At 43.2% G+C, this 17,290-nt stretch overlaps 1 pseudogene; it reads right to left on the bottom strand.

Moving 5' to 3' along the window:
- Positions 1 to 418: 418 nt before the first annotated feature.
- On the bottom strand, positions 419 to 9,910 carry LOC135544195 (MICOS complex subunit MIC26-like; annotated as a pseudogene).
- Positions 9,911 to 17,290: the final 7,380 nt, after the last annotated feature.

Raw genomic sequence — 17,290 nt, 5'->3', positions numbered from 1 at the left:
TAATTGTGCAGAAATGTTCAGGTTTGTTGTAGCTGCTGTGATCAGGGTTTGGACTCTGCAGCTGGGCTGTTTTCTTTTTGTTGTTTTTCATTGGCTGTGAAAGTAACCATGGCAGCATGTGAAAATTCAGACTTGACAACCCATTACACATTTTTGTAACCTTTTAACTAGGCAAGTCCACTTGAAACATTCTTATTTACAATGACAGCCTACCCCGGCCAAATCCTCTAACCTGGATGACGCTGGGCCAATTGTGATACAGCCCGGTATTGAACCAGGGTCTGTAGTGATGCATCTAGCACTGCGATGCTGTGACTGCTGCACCATTTGGGAGCCCACAAATAATCTGTATTAGTTATGGACCTGACAGGATGAGCTCACCTTCCCTTCTACTAGTGTGGTGGCGGACTTGAAAAATATCTCTGTTAGTGTAGCCCTGCAGGGCGAAATCATACAACGAGTGTTCTGTGGGAAGGAAAAATAGCTTGAACACAACAGTATACTGTACATGGAGAACTGAATATCACAAGATTACCCTACAACGTGTCTTGGCATGGAACAATATTCATTTTCTCCCACACGTGCAAGTACAGATAAAAACAACACACGACATACGATATATTGACACGCTCACTCACCTTGGCGATTGATGCGGCCGCTTGGGGATAGTACATAGTGTCCCGCAGCCATCAGCCCTGTAGGGTAGATGAGCTTCTTCACCCTGGAGCCTAGGAGACACAAGAGTGGGGACCACAGACTATTTTTATTCGAGAAGATAGATTAGAAGCAAGAAAGGGTAAACCGGATAGGGCAACAGGAAGCAGTAGTAGGCCTGATATTTGATATGGTCTGGAGGCAACAGCTCTACCGCTAGACCAGATTCTAGCTCAGAGACTCACTGATACAGAGTGTTTGCTTAAACACAGAGACAAAGTGGATAAACCCAAACACACAATGGAGATAAAAAACAGGGTACTCGTCATCCGAACTCAAAACTAATACCTCTTGCAAGAAAGAGTCCAATGATACCAGCAAATCCAATGACCGCAACCCAATCCAAAGTAACTATTAAACAGTCAGGTGTCCCACTGAGTGGCCCCAGTGGGAATTGAACCCACGCATTACAAGCACCATGCTTTAACAACTGAGCCACACAGGATCACAGTAATGAGTAATGTGTGCACTTTGTGTGTATCACGGGGCGTGTGTTTTCTTACCACTTCTTAATTGGATGGCACTTTCAACCTTGGGCTTCACTTTTACAATGGCACCCTGAACCCTACAGGAGAGGACAGTACAGTGAACATGTAACATACATCCGCTAATATCACCCAATGTCTGCACCTTGAGAGCCATTCAAGAATGGATAAATGCTTATTTTTAATTGTTAAAGAATAAGTTCACATTTAATAATATGATAACATGATAATACGATATTTCATAGTAAATATGCTCTTGCCGAATAGTCAATTTAAGGTTACTGAGCACACTGTGCACCTGTGATGCTTTACGTTGTTTGTACTGGTAGTATAACTAGTGGTAGGACTGGCATGCCCTCAGAAACCTCATCCAGTTCTGTGGGCCATAAGCACTGGCCATTCTGTTATCCAGTAGAGTGCTTGAGTTGAACATCAAACAACAGCACTTTGTGTACCCTTGACCCATTGTAAAGACATTCTGCACTGTACAAGAACAACTACCAATAAAAGTTCCAGCCAAGTCGCTGGACTGACAAACGTGTGCTGTATGTTAACGAGCTGCTTATCTCTGGACTGAAAGAGTCAATGGGGAAGAGGTCAGGAGGGCAACTAAGAAACAGTGAACACAGTGACAAACACAGATGTCAAGTTCTCCTACTCAGACGTTGCATGCATCAACCAATGGTTGAGTGTGTCATCGACTCAGATTGCTAAAACATATGTGGTTAGCTGATACAGAAAAAGGACCTATCCAGGCATTGTAAGGTCTGGCATGTGTCAGCAGTACCTGTGAATTTTTACATTCTTTATAGAGTACTTTACCAGTCCCTTAGAATTAACTATTCAGCTTAATCTTTATCCCCCTCTTTGAGTTCATGATGACTCTCTGTGTGTGTGTGTGTGTGTGTGTGTGTGTGTGTGTGTGTGCGCACACACAAGTGTATGTGCTCGTGGCTATGGGGAGTACCTGAACCTTTTCCACTGTCAAATGGCTTGTTTGCTAAAAGGGTAGCAGATCGTTGGTGTGATCACATGGGCAGAAGCAGAGCAGCACAATCACAACTAACACTTCACAGCAGACAGACAAAATCATTCCAACACGTGTAATGATTATCGATTGCAGCATGAATTCACAGTAAAGGTCTACTGATCCATGTGAAATGCGCAGTACAGATTTACTGCCCCCGTGATATGCAACTTTTCAGGGAAGTTAGGAACAAATATACACAGGCAGTTAGGAAAGCTAAGGCTAGCAGAAATTTGCATCCTGTAGCACAAACTCAAAAAAGTTCTGGGACACTGAAGTCCATGGAAAATAAGAGCACCTCCTCCCAGCTGCCCACTGCACTAAGGCTAGGAAACACTTTCAGAGCTGGTTATGGGTGCACCTCAGCCACGCTCAAGGTACTAAACGATATCATAACCGCAACTGATAAGAGACATTACTGTGCAGCCGTATTCATCGAACTGGCTAAGGCTTTCGACTCTGTCAATCACAACATTCTTATTGGCAGACTCAACAGCCTTGGTTTCTCAAATGACTGCCTCGTCTGGTTCACCAACTACTTCTCTGATAGAGTTCACTGTGTCAAATCGGAGGGCCTGTTGTCTGGACCTCTGGCAGTCTCTATGGGGATGCCACAGGGTTCAATTCTCGGGCCGACTCTCTTCTCTGTATACATCAATGATGTCGCTCTCGCTGCTGGTGATTATTTGATCCACCTCTACGCAGACGACACCATTCTGTATCCAGGGGCAAAAAACGGGGCAAAAAAGTATTTAGTCAGCCACCAATTGTGCAAGTTCTCACACTTAAAAAGATGAGAGAGGCCTGTAATTTTCATCATAGGTACACTTCAACTATGACAGACAAAATGAGAAAAAAAATCACATTGTAGGATTTTTAATGAATTTATTTGCAAATTATGGTGGAAAATAAGTATTTGGTCACCTACAAACAAGCAAGATTTCTGGCTCTCACAGACCTGTAACAACTTCTTTAAGAGGCTCCTCTGTCCTCCACTCGTTACCTGTATTAATGGCACCTGTTTGAACTTGTTATCAGTATAAAAGACACCTGTCCACAACCTCAAACAGTCACACTCCAAACTCCACTATGGCCAAGACCAAAGAGCTGTCAAAGGACACCAGAAACAAAATGTAGACCTGCACCAGGCTGGGAAGACTGAATCTGCAATAGGTAAGCAGCTTGGTTTGAAGAAATCAACTGTGGGAGCAATTATTAGGAAATGGAAGACATACAAGACCACTGATAATCTCCCTCGATCTGGGGCTCCACGTAAGATCTCACCCCGTGGGGTCAAAATGATCACAAGAACGGTGAGCAAAAATCCCAGAACCACACGGGGGGACCTAGTGAATGACCTACAGAGAGCTGGGACCAAAGTAACAAAGCCCAACCATCAGTAACACACTACGCCGCCAGGGACTCAAATCCTGCAGTGCCAGACGTGTCCCCCTGCTTAAGCCAGTACATGTCCAGGCCCATCTGAAGTTTGCTAAAGAGCATTTAGATGATCCAGAAGAAGATTGGGAGAATGTCATATGGTCAGATGAAACCAAAATATAACTTTTTGGTAAAAACTCAACTCATCGTGTTTGGAGGACAAAGAATGCTGAGTTGCATCCAAAGAACACCATACTTACTGTGAAGCATGGGGGTGGAAACATCATGCTTTGGGGCTGTTTTTCTGCAAAGGGACCAGGACGACTGATCCGTGTAAAGGAAAGAATGAATGGGGCCATGTATCGTGAGATTGAGTGAAAACCTCCTTCCATCAGCAAGGGCATTGAAGATGAAACGTGGCTGGGTCTTTCAGCATGACAATGATCCCAAACACACTGCCCGGGCAACGAAGGAGTGGCTTCGTAAGAAGCATTTCAAGGTCCTGGAGTGGCCCAGCCAGTCTCCAGATCTCAACCCCATAGAAAATCTTTGGAGGGAGTTGAAAGTCTGTGTTGCCCAGCAACAGCCCCAAAACATCACTGCTCTAGAGGAGCTCGCTCTGCATGGAGGAATGGGCCAAAATACCAGCAACAATGTGTGAAAACCTTGTGAAGACTTACAGAAAACGTTTGACCTCTGTCATTGCCAACAAAGGGTATATAACAAAGTATTGAGATAAACTTTTGTTATTGACCAAATACTTATTTTCCACCATAATTTGCAAATACATTCATTAAAAATCCTACAATGTGATTTTCTGGATATTTTTTCTAATTTTGCTGTCATAGTTGAAGTGTACCTATGATGAAAATTACAGGCCTCTCATCTTTTTAAGTGGGAGAACTTGCGCAATTGGTGGCTGACTAAATACTTTTTTGCCCCACTGTACCTCTGGCCCTTGTAACGGTTTTCTTCTGGGGAAAGAGAGGCGGACCAAAACGCAGCGTGGTTATTTGTAAACATCTTTAATAAAGATGAACAATCTACAAAACAAGAAATGTGAAAAAACCGAAACAGCCCTATCTGGTGCAACAAACACAGAGACAGGAACAATCACCCACAAAACCCAACACAAAATAGGCTACCTAAATATGGTTCCCAATCAGAGACAATGACAAACACCTGCCTCTGATTGAGAACTATATCAGGCCAAACATAGAAATAGACAAACCAGACACACAACATAGAATGCCCACCCAGCTCACGTCCTGACCAACACTAAAACAAGGAAAACACACACGAACGATGGTCAGAACGTGACAGTTGGCTGACTGGCAGTTCTGGCAGATCTGGCTGAATGGCGGGTCCTGGCTGACTGGCAGTTCTGGCGGATCCTGGCTGACTGGCAGTTCTGGCAGACCCTGGCTGAATGGCGGATCCTGGCTGAATGGCGGATCCTGGCTGAATGGCGGATCCTGGCTGAATGGCGGATCTGGAAGATCCTGGCTGACTGGCAGTTCTGGCAGATCCTGGCTGAATGGCGGGTCCTGGCTGAATGGCGGATCTGGAAGATCCTGGCTGACTGGCGGATCCTAGCTGACTGGCAGTTCTGGCGGATCCTGGCTGACTGGCGGATCCTGGCTGAATGACGGGTCCTGGCTGACTGGCGGATCTGGAAGATCCTGGCTGACTGGCGGATCTAACTGATCCTGGCAGACTGGCGGCTCCTTGCAGACTGGCGGCACTGGCGGCGATGGGCAGACTGGCGGCGCTGGGGCAGACGGGTGGCTCAGGCAGTGCTGGGCAGACGGGTGGCTCAGGCAGCGCTGGGCAGACGGGTGGCTCAGGCAGCGCTGGGCAGACGGGTGGCTCAGGCGGCGCTGATGGCGCTGGGCAGACGGGAAGCTCCGGCTACGCTGGAGAGGAAGGCTCCGGCAGCGCTGGACTGAGGAGCTCTGGCGCCTCTGGACTGAGGGGCTCTGGCGCCTCTGGACTGAGGGGCGGAAACTCCGGTAGCGCCGGACAGGCGGGAGCACCTGTGTTGATGGGACTGAGAGACAGCCTGGTGCGGGGTGCCGGCACTGGTGGTACTGGGCTGGGGACACGCACTTCAGGGCGAATGCCTTGCATACTACGCCAAACCAACAGCCTTCTCTCTATTCTGTCCAATACATCCTCAACACTCTCAGACTCAGCACTCAGCTTCGCCGACAGCTCCAATTCCATCCATGGCTCCTTACGGTAAACAGGGGGAGTTGGCTCAGGTCTGACTCTTGACTTTGCCACGCTCTCCCTGTGCCTCCCCCCAATACATTTTTGGGGCTGCCTCTCGGGCTTCCAGCGACTCTGCCATGCTAGCTCCTCCTGCTGCTGCTTTTGCTGCTGCTGCTGTTGCTCCTGCTGCACCTGTTGCTTCTCCTGCTGCTGCTGCTGCTGTTGCTGCCTCTGTTTACCACGCCGCTTGGTCCTTGGTTGGTGGGTGATTCTGTAACGGTTTTCTTCTGGGGAAAGAGAGGCGGACCAAAACGCAGCGTGGTTACTTGTAAACATCTTTAATAAAGATGAACAATGAACAATCTACAAAACAAGTAATGTGAAAAAAAAACGAAACAGCCCTATCTGGTGCAACAAACACAGAGACAGGAACAATCACCCACAAAACCCAACACAAAACAGGCTACCTAAATATGGTTCCCAATCAGAGACAATGACTAACACCTGCCTCTGATTGAGAACCATATCAGGCCAAACATAGAAATAGATGGGGATAAGACAAACCAGACACACAACATAGAATGCCCACCCAGCTCACGTCCTGACCAACACTAAAACAAGGAAAACACACACAAACGATGGTCAGAACGTGACAGTCCTTCTTTGGACACTGTGTTAACTAACCTCCAGACAAGCTTCAATGCCATACAACTCTCCTTCCGTGGCCTTCAACTGCTCTTAAATGCAAGTAAAACTAAATGCATGCTCCTCAACCGATCACTGACCTGCCCGCCCATCCAGCATCGCTACTCTGGACAGTTCTGACTTGGAATATGTGGACAACTACAAATACCTAGGTGTCTGGTTAGACTGTAAACTCTCCTTCCAGACTCACATTAAACATCTCCAATCCAAAATTAAATCTAGAATCAGCTTCCTATTTCGCAACAAAGCATCCTTCACTCAGGCTGCCAAATATACCCTCGTAAAACTGACCATTCTACCGATCTTTCGACGTTGGCAATGTCATTTACAAAATAGCCTCCAACACTCTTCTCAACAAATTGGATGCAGTCTATCACAGTGTCATCCATTTTATCACCAAAGCCCCATATATTACGCACCACTGCGACCTGTATGCTCTCGTTGGCTGTTCCTCGCTTCATACTCGACGCCAAACTCACTGGCTCCAGGTCATCTACAAGTCTCTGCTAGGTCAAGCCCCGCCTTATCTCAGCTCACTGGTTACCATAGCAGCACCCACCCGTAGCATGCGCTCCAGCGGGTATATCTCACTGGTCACCCCCAAAGCCAATTCTTCCTTTGGCCGCCTTTCCTTCCAGTTGTCTGCTGCCAATGACTTGAACAAACTGCAAAAATCACTAAAGCTGGAGACTCTTACCTCCCTCACTAGCATTAAGCACCAGCTGTCAGAGCAGCTCACAGATCACTGCACCTGTACATAGCCCATCTGTAAATAGTCCATCCAATTTACCTTATCCCCATACTGTATTTATTTATCTTGCTCCTTTGCACCCCAGTATCTCTACTTGCACATTCATCTTCTGCACATTCTACCATTCCAGTGTTTAATTGCTATATTGTAATTACTTCGCTATTTATTGCCTTACCTCCCTTATCCTACCTCATTTGCAGATGCTGTATATAGATTTTTCTACTGTATTATTGATTGTATGTTTGTTTATTCCATGTGTAACTCTGTGTTATTGTATATGTCTAACTGCTTTGCTTTATCTTGGCCAGGTCGCAGTTGCAAATGAGAATTTGTTCTCAACTAGCCTACCTGGTTAAATAAAGGTGAAATAAAAATAAATCAAAAATAAACTGACCATGGTGAAACACAATGTACAGTATTTTTAGACCAGGGTTTCTTAAACTTTTTCAGCTCGAGACCCAAATTAGAAATGTACTGTGCTCCCATGACCCCAAATCTTCCTCTAACGACCCAAATTAAGAACAAATAGTGTGTTATTATAGATGTATAACTAAGAGTGTGTTATTATAGATGTATAACTCACGACCCACATTTCATATGCCTCGGGCCCACATTGGGTCCCGACCCATAGTTTAAGAAACCCTGTTGTAGACACATAGGAATATCAGTAAATATTAATGGGTCTCTGGGAAAATAATTACTGTGGATACTCAATACGCAAAGAGAAATTTAGATGAATGACAATAGTGAGACCTACTGCAGTTAATATTTACCGGTCACAACTAATCATAGTAAATCTTTGGAGGTCACAGGAAAAAGGGTGCATTGTAAAATATGTAAAAGCAGCTGGGATGATAATGTAAAGCATGGCAAAAACATTTCAGTGCCCATGTGAAGTTATTTTGGGTCCATGCAGTGAGGCTGGGCTATCAGACATTATGAATATTCTGTCTTTATTTGCTGAGAGGAGACTGTTCCTAACAAAGGAAATAATGACTGTCACCCAGTAGCTCACTGGTGAGTAGGGTTATCAATGTACCTGACACCAAGTAACATATGGCTCTGCCAGTTTCCTTAGAGTGGTAACACCTGGCTCCAAGTGCCCTATATCTGGCTCCACATAGCAGAACTTCAGCTGTGGTGTAATGTAGAGGGAGAGCTGTAACAAACAACATTTTACATGGGTCAGTTACCTCATACCAATGTTGGCTTGCCTCAGACAGGAAGTATGCTGACAGACTTCAAAAAGTGTGATTCTGTGCACAATGCAGTACCTCATTTGTATTTAAGGTGACATTGGGCTTGTCCTCGGCGGCAGCAAACACAGTACCTGACATCAGGCTGAGAGTTACAGGCACAGCAGCCACCCCTGCTACCTGAGGTGACACAGAACAACTGGGACATCAACAGTTTGGTCTACATTCTCTCAGTCACACAGAGAAATGGTAGGTCTCAAGGCTGTTATTCACGTTTTGCAGTTGAGAGCATATCCACTCTACAGCATAGCCTGACGATAAGCAAACACACGTCACATTTTGGAACAAAGAAACATTTACACAACACACTAAATTTCACAAAGTTGATCTCTTTCTGAAACACATAATAACAAAAATATGTATTGGAAGCTCTTCAGGTTTTTTCCCCGTTTTTTGACTGAGTCAATCATTTACATGAATTTAGTTTGACATACTGTTCAGTGGATTATAGACTTGACTCGTGCTTGTTTGCAAAGGTCAAACACATGAACACACAGACACACATTTTTGATAATGTGAATATTGCTTTCATTAATATTAAGTATTAAAAACAATTGAATACTGAATAAATACTTTCCAAATATTTGGCTAAAATGTTACATTTAGTAGCTGAGACATACTATTGGAGGGCTCAATGGAGCCATCCCAATGTTGAACGTTTCACAGGCCCAACAGTCCATTCAGACCTGCAAACACCCTAGGAGTAGACGCTAGAAATTGTAATAAAATTGAGAATTGAGGCCCTTAAGGTTTACAAAAAAACTATGTTGCCATCTAGTGTCAAATAAGTGTATTGTTAATCCCATTAAGTGGGGACTTGATAGCTACACACATTTACCGGTTTAGTGTCTGTCCAGTTCATGAATTTCTTGCAGTCGCATCATAGCCTAAAGCATTTCCACACTGTAGCAACAAGATGACAAAATTCTAAACTCACTGGTTAAATAACACGTGTGAAAAACTAACTAGGCGAGTTTACTCACTTTTTAAATTAGCTGGCTATGGATTACTGGTGACATATTGGCTACTTTACAGCGCCATAAGGAGTTAACGTTGTTCAGTTGGTTATTAATGTCCCCGACATACTGCATTTTTAATTGTATTTTTTTATTATAGGTTTTATACTACATTATGCATTTCTTGCAAAGTAATGCCCTTGACAGTCTGGTGTCTGGCTCGCTGTCCTTAAAAGCCTCTGGTGCATCACCGGGAGTTCGAGTCCCCTAAATATTTTTTTATGAAACAGATCGCTATTCAATTCAAAGAATAAAATGTAAAAACACGACAATAAATCTATGTGGACTGAAGACGACATACATTAATGCAAGTGATTTAGTTGTTACGTCGTAAATAAAGTTTATATTCTCACCTTGTACATGATCCTTTTTGCGGTGAGAGGGGACATGCTGCTTCTCTGGCTGCATTCCAATCCGTTCTTGTTACCTTCTTTCAATTCTGGTTCATCTACTATAGGCCGGTGCTCTCATAATAAAACCAATGAATAACCTGATAATTACTTGATAATAACTTGTTATTTAACAAATAGCAGAATGCAAATGTCAACAATCAGTTTACTGTAAAGTTTTTGTGGTCTTTTTTCAGTGCTCATTAGCTCAGGAAAGGTGGATTTGACATTGGCTGGTGAAGTCAGTATTCTAATCATCCTTTAGCAACTCTTCTCAAACAAGTCAGTAGCCAAACAACATTGCAGGAGTGGATAATGAAATATGGGTAAGGGGCCATAAATTCATTATACAAGACAAGGCGCACATGCTCAAGTCTGCCTTTGTTGTTAAATGTCTCACTGAGATACACTACATGACCAAAAATATGTGTAAACCTGCTCGTTGAACATCTCGTTCCAAAATCATGGGAATTAATATGGAGTTGGTCCCCCCTTTGATGCTACAACAGCCTCCAATCTTCTGGGAAGGCTTTCCACTAGATATTGCTGCTGGGACTTGCATCCATTCAGCCACAAAAGCATTAGTGAGGTCGGGCACTGACGTTGGGTAGTTAGGCCTGGCTCGCAGTCGGCTTTCCAATTCATCCCAAAGGTGTTCGATGGGGTAGAGGTCAGGGCTCTGTGCAGGCCAGTACAGGAAAGGGACTTCCCCGAACTGTTGCCACAAAGTTGGAAGCACAGAAACGTCTAGAATGTCATTGTATGCTGTTGCCTTAAGATTTACCTTCACTGAAACTAAGGGGCCGAGCCCGAACCATGAAATACAGCCCTAGACCATTATTCCTCCTTCACCAAACTTTACAGTTGGCACTGTGTATTCGAGCAGGTAGTGCCAATAGTGTCCAAAGCTGTCACCAAGGCAAAGGCAACTTTGAAGAATCTCAAATATAACATATATTTTGACTTGTTTAACACTTTTTTGATTACTGCATTTTTTCCATGTGTTATTTCAAATCAAATCAAATTGTATTTGTTACATACACATGGTTAGCAGATGTTCATGCAAGTGTAGCAAAATGCTTGTGCTTCTAGTTCCGACAATGCAGTAATAACCAACCTAACAATTCCAAAACTACTACCTTATACACACAAGTGTAAAGGGATAAAGAATATGTACATAAAGATATATGAATGAGTGATGGTACAGAACGGCATAGGCAAGATGCAGTAGATGGTATAGAGTACAGTATATACATATACATATGAGATGAGTAATGTAGGGTATGTAAACATTATATTAAGTAGCATTGTTTAAAGTGGCTAGTGATATATTTTACATCAATTTCCATCAAGTCCCATTATTAAAGTGGCTGGAGTTGAGTCAGTGTATTGGCAGCAGCCCCTCAATGTTAGTGGTGGCTGTTTAACAGTCTGATGGCCTTGAGATAAAAGCTGTTTTTCAGTCACAGGATTGTGTCTAGGCACAGATCTGGGGAAGGGTACCAACAAATGTCTGCAGCACTGAAAGTCCCCAAGTACACAGTGGCCTCCATCATTATTAAATGGAAGAAGTTTGGAACCACCAAGACTCTGCCTAGAACTGGCTGCCCGGCCAAACTGAGCAATCGGGGGAGAAGAGCCTTGGGAGCTGACCAAGGGGGCTGATCAAGAAACCAATGGTCACTCTGGCAGAGCTCTAGAGTTCCTCTGTGGAGATGGAAGAACCTTCCAGAAGGACAACCATCTCTGCAGCACTCCACCAATCAGGCCTTTATGGTAGAGTGGCCAGATGGAAGCCACTCCTCAGTAAAAGGCACATGACAGCCTGCTTGGAGTTTGCCAAAAGGCACCTCTCAGACCATGAGAAACAAGATTGTCTGGTCTGATGAAACCAAGATTGAACTCTTTGGCCTGAATGTCAAGCATCATATCGGAAGGAAACCTTGCACCATTCCTACAGTGAAGCCTGGTGGAGGGAGCATCATACTGTGTGGATGTTTTTCAGGGGCAGGGACTTTGAGACTAGTCAGGATCGAGGCAAAGATGAACGGAGCAAAGTACAAAGAGATCCTTGAACCTCCTCCAGAGCACTCAGGACCTCAGCCTGGGGGCAAATGTTTACCTTCCAACAGGACAATGACCCTATGCACACAACCAAGACAACGCAGGAGTGGCTTCAGGACAAGTCTCTGAATGTCCATGAGTGGCCCAGCCCGAGCCTGGACTTGAACCTAATGAAATATCTCTGGAGAGACCTGAAAATAGCTGTGCAGCAACGCTCCCCATTCAACCTGACATAGCTTGAGAGGATCTGCAGAAAGAATGGGAGAAACTCCCCAAATACATGTGTGCCAAGCTTGTAGCATCATTCCCACGAACACTCAATGCTGTAAACGCTGACAAAGGTGCTTTAACAAAGTACTGAGTAAAGGGTCTGAACTTATGTAAATGTAATGTTTTAGTTTTATTTTATTTATAAATTAGCAAACATTTCAATGAACAAGTTTTTGCTTTGTCATCATGGGATATTGTGTGTAGATTGATGAAGGTAAAAACAATTTAATCAAGTTTAGAATAAGGCTGTAACGTAACAAAATGGGGAAAAAGTCAAGGGGTTTGATAACTTTCCGAAGGCACAGTAGGTTCAAGTTGTGTGTCATGCATGGGTACATTGAAATGTTTAACTTGCAAGCCCTTATAATTCCCAACAATGCAGTATTCAAAATCAAAATAGTATATAAGTAAAAAACACGAGAACTCAGAAATAAGAAGAAGGAAAAGAAAAACTGGAGAATGTCAGCTAGTATTCACAGCCCTTAATATTTTCCATTTTCTTTTGTTTGAGAGTGGAACTCCAATAGATTTAATTGTCATTTTTGGTCGACGATCTACACAAAATATTTTGTAATGTAATTCTAACATTTATTACAAATTAATAAAAACAAATCTTGATTAGATAAGTATTCATCCCCCTGAGTCAACGTTAAAAACACATTTGGCAGCAATTACAGCTGTGAGTCTTTGAGTCTCTAATAGCTTTGCACACATGAATTGTACAATATTTGCCCGATATTCTTTTTTAAATTCTTCAAGCTCTGTCAAGTTAGTTATTGATCTTTGCTCGACAGCCAGTTTCAAGTCTTGCCATACATTTCTAAGCCGATTTAAGTCAAAACTGTAACTAAGCCACTCAGGAACATTCAATGTTGTCTTGGTAAGAAACTCCATCGTAGATTTGGCCTTGTGTTTTAGGTTATTGTCCTGCTGAAAGATGAATTTCTCTCCCAGTGTTTGTTTGAAAGCAAACTGAACCAGGTTTTCCTTTAGGATCTTGCTTGTGCTTAGGTCTATTCCGTTTCTTTTTATCCCCCCAAAAAACCTAGCCCTTGCTGATGACAAGCATACCCATAACATGATGTAGCTACCACAATGCTTGAAAATATGAAGAGTGGTACTCAGTGATGTGTTGTGTTGAATTTCCCCCAAAAACAACACTTTGTGTTCAGGACAAAAAGTACATTTCTTTGCCACGGTTTTTGCAGTATTAGGATGCATGTTTTGGAATATTTCTATTCTGTACAGTCTCCCTTTTTTCACTCTGTCATTTAGGTTAGTATTGTGGAGTAAATACAATGTTGTTGATCCATCCTCAGTTCTCTCATATCACAACCATTAAACTCTGTAACTGTTTTAAAATCACCATTGGTCTCATGGTGAAATCCCTGAGCAGTTTGCTTCCTCTCTGGCAAGTGAGTTTGGAAGCACTGTTTTTTTATTATTATATATATATTTTTTTTTACATATCTACCGATCGGTGCCCTTCTTTGCGAAGTACTTAAAAACCTCCCTGGTTTTTGTGGTTGAATATGTGCTTGGAATTCACTACTCGATTGAGGGACCTTACAGATAATTGTATATGTTGGGTATAGAGATGGGGTAGTCATTCAAAAATCACATTAACCACTTTTATTGAACACAGAATGAGTCCATGCAACTTATTGTGATTTTGTTAAGCACATTTTTACTCTTGAACTTACTTAAGCTAGCCATAACAAAGAGGTTGAATACTTATTAACTCAAGACATTTCAGCTTTTCATTTGTTATTAATTTGTAGAAAATTCATCAACAAAAAATCCACTTTGATATGTGGTATTGTGTGTAGATCAGTGACACAAAATCTCAATTTAATATATTTTAAATTCAGGCTGTAAAACAACATTTGGAAAAAGTAAAGGGTGTGAAAACCTTCTGAAGGCACTGTATATACTGTATACTGAACAAAAATAGAAACGCAACATGTAAAGTGTTGGTCCCATGTTTCATGAGCTGAAATATAAGATCCCAGAAATGTTCCATAAGCACAATTTATCTCAAATTTTGACCACAAATTTGTTTACAACCCTGTTAGTAAGAATTTATCCTTTGCCAAGATAATCCATTCACCTGACAGGTGTGGCATATAAAGAAGCTGATTGAATAGCATGCTCATTACACAGGTGCACCTTGTGCATGGACTATGAAAAGCCACTCTAAAATGTGCAGTTTTTCACACAACACAATACCACAGATGTCTCAAGTTGAGGGAGCATGCAATGGGCTTCCTGACTGCAGGAATGTCCACCAGAGCTGTTGCCAGATAATTTAATGTAAATTTCTCTACCATATGCCGCATCCATTTTAGAGAATTTGGCAGTACGTTCAACTGGCCTCACAACCACAGGCCATGTGTAACCACGCCAGCCCAGGACCTCCAAATCCGGCTTCTTCAACTGCGGGATCATCTGAGGGGGTGCTGAGGAGTATTTATGTCAGTAATAAAGCCCCTTTGTGGTTAAAAACTCATTCAGATTGGCTGGGCCAGGCTCCCCAGTCATGTGAAATCCATAGATTAGCGTCTAATGAATATATTTCAATTGATTGATTTCCTTACATGAACTGTAACTCAGTAAAATATTTGAAATTGTTTCATGTTGCATTTATATTTTTGTTCACTATAGTATATACAGGGTCAGTGCCAGTACCAAATGTACAATGTCCAGGGATACTGGAGTAGTTGAGGTACATGTAGACAGGATTTAGGTGACTGGTAGCAGGATTAATAATAATAAGCAATACGGCAGCATAAGTGGAGTGTGGGTGTTATTGTGAGTGTGTGAGAGACTGGTAGCAGGAATATATAAATATTTATGGTAATATACTGATGGTAAAATAATGTACACTGCTCAAAAAAATAAAGGGAACACTTAAACAACACAATGTAACTCCAAGTCAATCACAATTCTGTGAAATCAAACTGTCCACTTAGGAAGCAACACAGGAGCACTGCCAGAGCCCTGCAAAATGACCTCCAGCAGGCCACAAATGTGCATGTGTCTGCTGAAACGGTCAGAAACAGACTCCATGAGGGTGGTATGAGGGCCCGATGTCCACAGGTGGGGGTTGTGCTTACAGCCCAACACTGTGCAGGACGTTTGGCATTTGCCAGAGACCACCAAGATTGGCAAATTCGCCACTGGCGTCCTGTGCTCTTCACAGATGAAAGCAGGTTCACACTGAGCACATGTGACAGACGTGACAGAATCTGGAGACGCCATGGAGAACGTTCTGCTGCCTGCAACATCCTCCAGCATGACCGATTTGGCGGTGGGTCAGTCATGGTGTGGGGTGGCATTTCTTTGGGGGGCCGCACAGCCCTCCATGTGCTCACCAGAGGTAGCCTGACTGCCATTAGGTACCGAGATGAGATCCTCAGACCCCTTGTGAGACCATATGCTGGAGCGGTTGGCCCTGGGTTCCTCCTAATGCAAGACAATGCTAGACCTCATGTGGCTGGAGTGTGTCAGCAGTTCCTGCAAGAGGAAGGCATTGATGCTATGGACTGGCCCGCCAGTTCCTCAGACCTGAATCCAATTGAGCACATCTGGGACATCATGTCTCGCTCCATCCACCAACGCCACGTTGCACCACAGACTGTCCAGGAGTTAGCGGATGCTTTAGTCCAGGTCTGGGAGGAGATCCCTCAAGAGACCATCCGCCACCTCATCAGGAGCATGCCCAGGCGTTGTAGGGAGGTCATACAGGCACGTGGAGGCCACACACACTACTGAGCCTCATTTTGACTTATTTTAAGGACATTACATCAAAGTTGGATCAGCCTGTAGTGTGGTTTTCCACTTTAATTTTGAGTGACTCCAAATCCAGACCTCCATGGGTTGATACATTAGATTTCCATTGATAATTTGTGTGTGATTTTGTTGTCAGCACATTCAACTATGTAAAGAAAAAAGTATTTAATAAGAATATTTCATTCATTCAGATCTAGGATGTGTTATTTTAGTTCCCTTTATTTTTTTGAGCAGTGTATATACATGCAAACAGGAGTAATAGTGACCAGTAGCAGGACAAATGGCTAGATACTAATGGTAATGGCAATCAATAATCAATGAACAGCAGCAGAATGGTAGTAATAAATCTAATCAATAGTCATTTAGCAGCAGCGTAGGTGTGAGGGGTGTGTGCATGTGGGTGTAAGTGTGTGGCGTCAGTGATGTGTGTGTAACGTTATTTGAGTAATATAGCAATATTTGCAATATAGTCTTCACTATAGTCTTCACTTGATCATAGATCTGCTGCTGCACCACCCTCTTCTGTGGTTTCTACAACACCCCATCCCTCACAACCTGCCACTAACTCCATACCCCTCCCCTCAACTCGCCCCTCTGCCCGTGCATGCACCACAGCTGCCCGCAAGACGCATCTGTATATCCTTGGGGGTACACTGAAGGTGAGTCTACATCCAACATATTCATGCACACCATAAATTCTACTTGCTTGGTTATTTTTACATGAATCAATACACTGTGCATTAGAAAACAGGACATAGAAGAAGCCACTTTCATGTACTGGTAGCCATTCCTGATTCCCGATCAGTTTCTTTCTACATCTTTCTACAGGATGAGAATAATGAAGTAACAGAGGAATAAAACCAACCATTAGAGAATGGAACCTGGCCAAAATTAGACAAGAGAAAAAGACATGGAAGGAAGTATTGTGAAGCACCCCAGATAGTTGTGCCATTGGGACTGAAGGAAGACTCCAGTGAGGATTCCCTCTCAGATTTTGAGTGGGAAGAGGAAGCAGTGAAACCCTGCTCTGGACAATGTGATGCCCACCTGAACTACTGTAGAACTTCACCTGGAAAAGACTAAAGGATACAGAATTAAAATGACTATGGGTAGCATTACCCTGCTCCACTCATATGGGTGGGTTAGTTTTCTGTGTTTTCTTTGCACACAAATCGTATAAAGTATTTTGTGTAATACAGTGTGTGACTGTAAGTGGTCTATTGCCTT

The sequence above is a fragment of the Oncorhynchus masou genome, chromosome 8 (genome assembly GCF_036934945.1).
Source record: "Oncorhynchus masou masou isolate Uvic2021 chromosome 8, UVic_Omas_1.1, whole genome shotgun sequence".
Lineage (NCBI taxonomy): Eukaryota > Metazoa > Chordata > Actinopteri > Salmoniformes > Salmonidae > Oncorhynchus > Oncorhynchus masou.
Note: the sequence above shows the minus strand (reverse complement) of the source record. Positions and strands in the feature narration are given on the sequence as shown.